The sequence below is a fragment of the Centropristis striata genome, chromosome 21, assembly GCF_030273125.1.
Source record: "Centropristis striata isolate RG_2023a ecotype Rhode Island chromosome 21, C.striata_1.0, whole genome shotgun sequence".
Taxonomy (NCBI): Eukaryota; Metazoa; Chordata; class Actinopteri; order Perciformes; family Serranidae; genus Centropristis; species Centropristis striata.
Window position 1 is genome coordinate 33,683,638 of NC_081537.1, and position 9,636 is coordinate 33,693,273.

Genomic DNA, 9,636 nt, shown 5'->3' on the forward strand with positions numbered 1-9,636 from the left:
AAACTATACCCTTTAACCTCAAAATGTGTGTGTGTGTGTGTGTGTGTGTGTGTGTGTGTGTGTGTGTGTGTGTGTGTGTGTGTGTAATTAAAATCACATAAAGTTACTGTGTGTGTGTGTGTTTGAAGCATGTGTATGCATGTGTGAGGAGTGTGCGTGCTTACGCGCATGTGTGTGTGTGTGTGTATCTGTAACTGTAATCACATCAAAGATCAAAGCAATCAACAGAATTAACTGACACCTGTTAATGTCCTGGAACATTGACAGGTGGAATTTCTGGCCTCGAACAGAAAGCATTTCGTATTCTGTAGAGAAAAGTAATAGCACACCGATCCTGATCAAACCGCACGTTTTGATATATAATTTGTCCTGCAACTCTTCAAGTTGTAGGACTAGTAGCGGGACGGTATAACAGTAGTGCTCGGGACTTCGATTGCCCCGAGGCCCTAATACGAATAAAAATAAGGCATATACATACACAATATACATCTTATATACATAAAATACTTACGTGGCTGCCATTTGGCATTAATTATTAATATTGCACATAGGGAGTTTGGTTTTTTTTCTGAGAGAAATTGAATTAAAAACCATTCTGGCTGACCATCTCGTGAATCTGACTGAGAGAATACGAGAAGTTTGCAAAGTTGTCATCAAAGCAAAAGGAATTCGATTTTTAGATTCTTCGAAGAATCTAAAATGTAAAGCATTTTGTTTTGTTTTTTTTACGACATCATTCCATATGTGTTCTCTATACCAGAGAGAGGGCAGACTTCTCAATAGCTGATGTCTCCAACACATTACAAGCATCTAGACTAATGCATAGCACTACAGCTTAGAGCAGCTGTTCTCAACCTTGGGGTCGGGACCCCGATTGGGGTCGCGAGATGATTTCTGGGGGTCGCCAAATCATTTTGGAAGTCAGCTCTGTCTCCACTGTGTTAAAGTGTTCATGTGTTCATGTGTTTTAGTCTTTTTGGTCATTTAATGTCATTTTTGTGTATCTTTTGGTCATTTTGTGTCTTTTTTTATCATTTTGTGGTCAATTTGTGTCTTTTTTTAGTCATTTTGTGTCTTTTTTTGTTCATTTTGTTTCTTTTTTGGGTTATTTTGTGTCTTTTATTTGTAATTTTGTGTCTTTTATTTGTAATTTTGTGTCTTTTTTGGTCAATTTGTGTCTTTTATTTGTAATTTTGTGTCTTTTTGGTCATTTTGTGTCTTTTTTGTTCATTTTGTGTCTTTATGGTCATTTTGTTTCTGTTTTGGGTGATCTGAACTGTGCGTGTGAGATTGTGTTCAGTGAGTGGGGGTCGCAGACAACATGCATGTTAAATTGGGGGTCGCGACTCAAAAAGGTTGAGAACTACTGGGTTCCTTTAATTAACATTAAAATCTCATTGTTTTGGATAGTGGATTACTTTACTGATTACTAATGTTCTGCATCGCATCAGACCCACTGTGAGTCAGACATATAACCACTCCACACAATCTCCCCAGGGTTGTGTAATTTGTAATCGTCTCATCTTGCAGCCAAAACAAATAATTTAAGCCAAGCTTTAAAACAGACAATGACAACAGTTGTTGATGATTGTTTTCTAGATATTTTTTTGGCCATTGTCAAGGCTTTTATTGATAGTGAGACAGACAGAAGGGGGTGACAGAGGGGAGGACATGCGGCAAAGGGAGCTCAGGCGGGATTTGAACCCGGCTCCTCCGCAGCGAGGACTGTAGCCTCTGCACATGGGGCGCCTGTGTAACCCACTACGCTACGGACCACCCCGTGTGTTCATGTTTTTGAATTAATGACATTTATACAAGCACCAAGCAAAGATGTTGCAGATCGCTTTAGAAGAATTACTCCAGACTAAATCACACTTAAACACTGTAATGACTAGCTGTCATTTGAGTAGAGTACAGGTGCTGTAAAATGGGGAGATTCTCTTAAACACTTTCATGGCTTGTTTGCTTCTGCCAAGAAAGTTTAAGGTGTGGTTTGTTTCTCACATTGTTGAAATAACTCACTGGAAAAGTGTAGCATGGGCCTATGAAAAAGACTGGAGAGGATCCAAATCATGAAGCGGTTACACCAGTTACTCTTCGATTTCATCACATTGCACCTGATCTCAAACCGCTATCAGTGTGCTGTTGTTATGTTTATACCACACACAAAGATCCGAGCAATAAAATACAGCACATCTTCTTGAAGCTCATAAACAAACTGTCTGATCTACTTCCCAACACGGGGCACGCAGCCACCCAAGGAGCTTCTGAATGCACTGTTGGTCTTGAAGTGCTTCACTGAATCGGCACTTACTTGCTGAATGGCAGCATAATCTGTTTTTTGACTAAGCTGTGTTAGTGTCTCCAGAATAAGTTGGGAGTTGTTGTAAGTTGCTGTAAATTTGGTATAATAAATACCATATAATAAAATCAATTTTATAGATTTTAATCTGAACATAGTCTGTAGAACAATGTAAACAGTGCGTATCACATCTCGTTGCTCAGTCGTAGCAGATAGACCTCATTAACAACAACATTTGGTCACTAAACTACACTGCAAGAAAGCCAACTTGTATTTTTTGGCCTAAAACAGGGATTTAACTTGGTGAAAACTAACAGATGCTAGCGGCACTTCTTGTTACAGCTACAAGAGTAGCCACTAGCGTATCAATGCTAATGCAGAGGCCTGCACCTGCTGTCTGTGCAAAGTGTTGTCTTCACAAAAACATCTTGGTGTCTCAGAGTCAGAAAAACAGAGTTTGAACAGCCGATAATGGCGGATGCAGCTATACATCCACGCCAGTGTCCTCAGCATCCAGTTCAGTCCTTGTTTGATGATCACAGAGATGGCGCTAAAGAGGGAGTAAGTGCAGCACACTCCCAAGAGCATCAGGAGACCTGGTGCCACCTGGTACGCCCAGGTGTCCTCAAGCCGACTGTGCTGAACGCCACGAAGCAGAAGTACGGGGACTCCATGAAGGTCCAGCCCTCCATGACTGAATAGAGACAGGCAGCGACTTGATAGACAGAGGGTTTCCATTCTTCATTCTGTTACCTTCCCTGGCTCGGCCCTCCAGTCCGCCATGTCCCGCTCTCCTTCTGTGCTACCAGAATATCACGAAGCTCAGGCATGTTATGACTCTCTCCAGGAAGAGGTTGAAGAAGAGTATGGCAGCCCAGCAACCCGTAGAAAACCAGCAGGACCTTCCCAGTCAAAGTGGATGGAGCTGTCACTCCGAAGCCTAAGAGAAACAGTTGGGGTCAAAGGTCACGTCTGTGATTACAAACGCTATCATGACATCAGTGTAACCGCGTAGTGCTGCCACAAATGTGTATGACAAGTGACCATAGTCACCTTATTTTTAATGCCCTTTTAAAGGATATCAGAAGTTTTTATACTTTTTAAAATGACTATTTTGACAATGCAAAACACATGTAGTAGTTCATATTTATGTAATGTTAGGAATCTAGAAATCTATAATTAACCCAGACACAAACATCCCTTTAATGACTTTGCGTCAGCAGACTACAATGTGGGTTAATTACCTCCGTCTGGTAGCAAAGTGTTTCTGCGGCTGCTGTGGCCTCCCTCCTTCCCTTGGGTTTGTTCTTTGGAACCAGATTAATGACCAGATTGTATGAAATATAGCAAGAATTTTTCCGGGAGGCGGAAAACTTTAGATGCTGATGAAGTCTTGACCTTTACCCCAGTAACACTTGAAAGGACACTATGAAAATGTTCTCTGTTGTAAGTAATCAGTTATCAAAGTTACTTACTTGTAGCATTAACACACACACACACACACACACACACTCCTGTCTACTATAATATCCTGTGCAATAATAAAAATAATCATCACTCATGTCCGTGGTCGTTGCTCATCTCCTTGGTCATGTAAGTCACTTCCCTTCCTGTTTTTAACATCCTGCTATAACAAGTCTTCCTGACATTTCACCCCCTCTCTCATACTTGTTATTGCTTGTTTGGGAGCACTGGAGGATATCCCAGACAGTGCCAATAATTAAAATTGACATGTCAATCTATTTTGCAAACTTCATACCATCCGGTCTACCGGAACACGACCTCCAGCTCATTTGGACTAAACTTCTGTCTCTAGCCACCCACACACACTTACTCACTTCCCAGTGTCAGACCGGGTGTGCACAATGGATGGATCTAATGACTATGAATTATGATTTTTCCTACAGCCATCTTAAGATCTTTGTACTTCTGCAGACACTTGTGTCTTTGATGAGCATATGGTGCCTTTTGCTAATGCTTTACAGACTTTTTTGGGAGGGTTTTGGAGAGTTTGGCAGGGAAGACCGTGTAGACAGGAAATAGGGTGGAGGAGTGTGGAAACTGAAGAGTTCACTGACTCCGCTCAAACACTCAAACTGCATAGTCTGAGGTTTAGATATTACGACACCCACATCAGCCGGTAGCCAGGACAGCCACACACGCTTTGCTACTGTCCATGCCAAGCCTATAAATAGGAAGTACAAGTGTGTCTGTGTGCGGTGTGCTGAAAGAAGGAAGGCAGTCAGCAAAGGTCAAATGTTTTGTCATGGAAAATATAAAAGTCAGATGTGGGAAGGCCTTTTTGTGTCACAAATCCCGTAGATGCATCATAAAATGATGCAGTCAGTAAATACATTTCTGTAGAAAGGAAATTGATCTGGACTCCGTGTTGTCTGTCCCTCAGTTTCCACAGTGACAGAGAGTGCTTAAAGATAGTGATTCCAACTGGAAGGCTGTAAATGGATCCTCGGAGGCCTGTTATCTCATATTTATCTAGGAGACGTGTTTGTCCTCTAAAGGTTCAGAGGAAATATGGATTTTGATGCATTGTAGGGGAGTTTGAGACGCCTTGAGCCTCTCCAAATCAATACGGCTTCATATGTTCTGTACTGAGGTTCAGACATGGTATTGATTGGTCGTAAAGGGATCCTCTATGTATCAGGAAATGGGCCCCTTTTTTCTGTTACCATCTGTTGTTTTGGGTGGCATAACATTTACAGCAGTTGATTCAGTCAACCAAGTCACAAGGAACTCGAACACTGGCCTCCTGGGTCACAGACCGGCGTGTAACACCATCTACCACAATAAGGCTTGAATATTACAGCTTTTGCTGAATTTTACAGCTTTTGCTGGGCTTTTTTTACATAATTTCTTGAAACTTAAAAAATGTTTCTGGGGCGTTCCCGGGTTCGAATCCGGCTCGGAGCCCTTTCCTGCACGTCTTCCCCTCTGTCTCCCCCTTTCACTCTCAATATCTCTACTGTCAATAAGAGCTACAAAATGCCCCAAAAAATATCATGAAAAAAAAAAAAGTTACTGGAAAACTGACAAATTCACATAATAAGGAAAAAAACGAAACTAAAATAGCAATGGTGTGTTTCGGGAAACAATCTGGGAATCTGGGATCTGGGGTCTGGGGTTACAGCTGGTGATAGTTGGGATTTGTTGACTAATCATCAAATGTTGTTCACCAATGGTTGAAACTACCGTTCCCACAAAGTAGAAGGCGCCTGGTGTCCCACAGGGTTAGGGTTAGGCCTCGCTCTGTCCGGATCCCTGCGGTGCGAGCCTCTTCGTAGTGGCGCAACAAAGATTTAATGTCTTCACAACTTATGTTATGCTCATCAGTGAAGTCTCTTAGCGTCCTTTCCCAGAGCTGGTGCGCCTTTAGCTCCGCTGGTCTCTCCAAGGAAGAACATATGGCAGCATGTAAAGAGCAATGAGCGTGGAGACGGACAGCAGCAGGAGAAATCTTTCTTCATCGTCACTGTAAACCCGGAGATGTATTTTCTTCTTTTTGTGTTCAGGATCAAGATGAAAGATATCAGTTATCAGCAAACATGACAAGAGAAAACACTGATAGTTCAGTTTGCTCTTCTCCCTGTCTCTCTTTATCTTCTTAATATATGCAGTTCTGTCTTATTCAAGTCCATTAACACTACTTGCACAGCAACAGCTGTGCCGGTACCTGCTGCTTCTGGGTCTGCGGGTGCCTTCCACGGTGTCTTTAACGATCTGTGTATGGCTATATTATATATTTATATATATATATATATATATATATATATATATATATATATATATATATATATATATATATAGTTATAGCCAGCTCAATAATCCATCTTTACTCTCCTTTTATGAGCCACAAACATACACAAACACTCCTGTTATCCCTTCGTCTTAACATGTCAATGTGTGTGTCTGCTGCCTGAATCAGGTTCAGAGATACTGATTATTATGTGTTCAGGTCAATAGCTCACTCCCGGTTACCTTGAGTTCTTGACAAAAAAATGTAAGTAACTGAAGTAAATGGGGTTTCATTGTTTCATTTGTCCTGTTGTATACTCAGTACTTCCCAAATACATGCATTTTCTCTAAAACATTGGTAACGCTTTATAATAAGGTCCTTAATAACCATTAATTAACAAGTAATAAGGCATTGTTCTCGCTTTAGATCCGGTAGTTGCAAAAAGCATAGTTAACTTATAGTTAACTTATAATAGATGAGCAATAAAGTATATTTTAATATCAATAAGCAAACAAAATAAGATGAATAAAGGCATGGCAAAGACATAATGGGTGGGTCATGGGTGTTTGTAATGCCATTATTAACACTTATATAAGCTTATAAACACACAATAATGTTAATACGCATCTAGTAAGGACTTACAAGGGCCTTATTACTTGTTAATTAATGGTTATTACAAGGACCTTAATATAAAGCGTTACCACTACAGTATACCTTTATGTTCTTCTAATTGCTTATCTGAGAAGACAGATAAACTGTCAACGGTTCCATTTATTTCTTTTAGCATTATGTTTCTGTGTCAGGAAATATAAACCTGCTTCCACAAAATCAGTCATTTATTATCCTTAACCTCTTTCTCCAGTTTTTACTAAGAGCATAATGAGGGAAAATTGCATGGTAGGAAAAAATTGCTAAAAGAATCTAGTTGTAGTTTTCTCAAGGCAAGGCTCATTTTAACTACTTGTCTTGCATCATCGTGGGAAAGTCAAAAGAAATCAACCAAGATATCAGGAAGATAATTGTGCAATTGCACAAGTCTGGTTCATGCTTGGGTGATGTTTCCAGATGCCTGGAGGTTCCACATTCATCTGTTCTAATAATTATACCCAAGTATGAAGCAGACACAATTGCACAATTCTCTTCCTGATATCTTGGTTGATTTCTTTTGACTTTCCCACGATGTTACACAAAGAAGCAGCGTGTTTCAGGTGTGCCTTAGAAGCTTCCAGAGACATGACATCATCATCTGGGCTTTCCCAAATAGTTTCAAGGCATAATAATGTTAGTGTATGTAAACTTCTGACTTTGAAGAAAGTAATAAAAAATTGTCTAAAAAATCCTTCTCTCATTATTCTGGCATTTAGCAAATAGAAATAAAACAGGAAAAGTGATTGTCTGATTTCATGTCAGACAGTGAGAAAAAAAGCATATGTGTCTTTTTATATAGTGTATGAAAACTTCTGGTTTCAACTGTAAATTATTGCTATGAAACAAAAAACATCAAGACCTGGGGATCGGTGTTAGGCTTTGCATGAGAAATGTAAGGAATGTAGCCCCGGCTAGTGGGCGCTAAAAAGAAATAGGTCCAACAAAAAGCCAGCACAAAATGAACAACCCACTGTGTGAAATAGAACAAACATCCTGTGATATTTAGACTCATGGCAAGTTATGCCCCAAATTAAGTAAGACACAACAGGAAATCATTATAGATGTGTGTTTTTTATTTTATTTCAAAAGTGTCATATACAAAGTAGACACAGTAGGTCCTTTCATATGTTAAAAATAGACATGGAATATAAATTGGATAGCTTACCTATGTTATCAAACAAATTTAAACATTCAGTAATAAGCTTTTCTGTTGCCTGGTGAATGAAATAGAAAGTACATAGCTATAGAACATATTTTGGTAAAAAAAAAGTTGTTTTTTTCCACCTAAATTAGTCTCATTCACATTCAATTCACACATACAGATGTACAGTCAAACAAAAATTGCAGCCTAAGTGCAACTTAGTTGTAAATTCAGTGCACAACAGCTAAGTCTTTGGATTATTCAGGTTTTGGTTCCTTATAGCACATTTGTATCCCTGATTTTTTTAAATATAAAAATGCTTGTCAACCACTAGCTTTACAAGTAATGGCATAAATCCTGTCGTTTATATGTGAACATACAACGGTAGGAGTGGATAACGTGCAAACAGTTGCCATTCATTGTGTTAATTAATGCAAGAATAAAAAAGAATAAAGTGATAAATTCACAAAGACCAGCAAACCAAAACACATACGCTGATAGCTGTTTAGCTTATATGAAATCAAGCTACATATTAATATTCTGGCATGTTACCAGTTAGCAAGTCAGCTTTTTTATGGAGAGTGCACAGCTTTTACTTACAGTACGCTTTGCTACGGATGACTGTGTCACCATGCACCATGTTGGTCCGTGCTGCTGTTACCAGAACAGACAGCATCAGCAGCCTCTGAGGACGTCACGGTCCGTAGACCACATCACGGAGGGAAACAAGATGAGAGAGCACCAGACGAGTAAATCTTGGACTGGTGTTTTAATCTAGACAGAACTGTCCAAAAAGTGAAAGTGGAACCAGCCTACTTTACTTATTTCAAGGGTGCTGAATAAAAAAAAAAAAGGTTCCCAAGCGAAATTTTGAGTTTTTGACCTTCTCATTTGCATATCAAAATGGCGGCCAAATTGCCCATCTTGCTCAGTCATTGGACCATTTCCCCTTAGTTTTTTTGTAAGTAGGCAATCAAGATGAGGAAATTAAGTTTCTGGATCTATAGTCTAGAGTCAGAGCAAGAATATAGTGGAGGCTCAGTGTGTTTTTTTATGTGTGTATATATATATATATATATATATATATATATATATATATTTATATGCAAAATACCAACTGGTGAAATTAAGCATTATTTCATTATTTCATTATTTCAAATTAAGCATTTTTTCATTATCGTCATTTTTTAAGGCCGACATAAATATTCAATCAATATAACTTTTAAATGTTTTAAACATACAGACCCGAGGGAGGAGGGTAATATTTTGAGAAAAAAGTATATGAGATTAAGGCGTCAAATCTACAAGAGAAAAAATGTGCAGATTTATGAGATTTAGAGTGGTGAATCTGCAAGAAAAAAGTAGTTTTTTCCCCCACTTTTGTCTCGTAAATCTGCGACCTTTTCTATTGAATTTCAACTTTTTTCTCAAAATATTAAGTTACCAAATACGGTTCTTCGCCCGGTAAAGGGTTAATGCCTTAAAAACACTTTTAATTGACAAAATTGCACAGCAAAAAGGCATTATTCTACAATCAGTTAGGCCTTAAACAATCATTCCTTCGTCTGAAGCAGGCATACGTTTGGTCTATTGGTCATGGCTCAAATAAATTACATTCATTAAATAGTTTGGTCTCATTTTGAACTCTACAGATTAATAACATACATGATATATTATGATCTACCAAAGTTAGGCACCATACAAGATTTTTGTAACCATTTTGACTGTGAGGGAGTTAGGAGAGACAATTGAGTGACCTTATTTTTTATTTTTATTATTTGGGTTGGGAGAGGG

The 9,636-nt window shown here is 38.9% G+C and overlaps 1 pseudogene; it reads right to left on the reverse strand.

Moving 5' to 3' along the window:
- Window positions 1-2,450: 2,450 nt before the first annotated feature.
- LOC131959147 (potassium channel subfamily K member 13-like) lies at window positions 2,451-8,482 on the reverse strand (annotated as a pseudogene).
- Window positions 8,483-9,636: the final 1,154 nt, after the last annotated feature.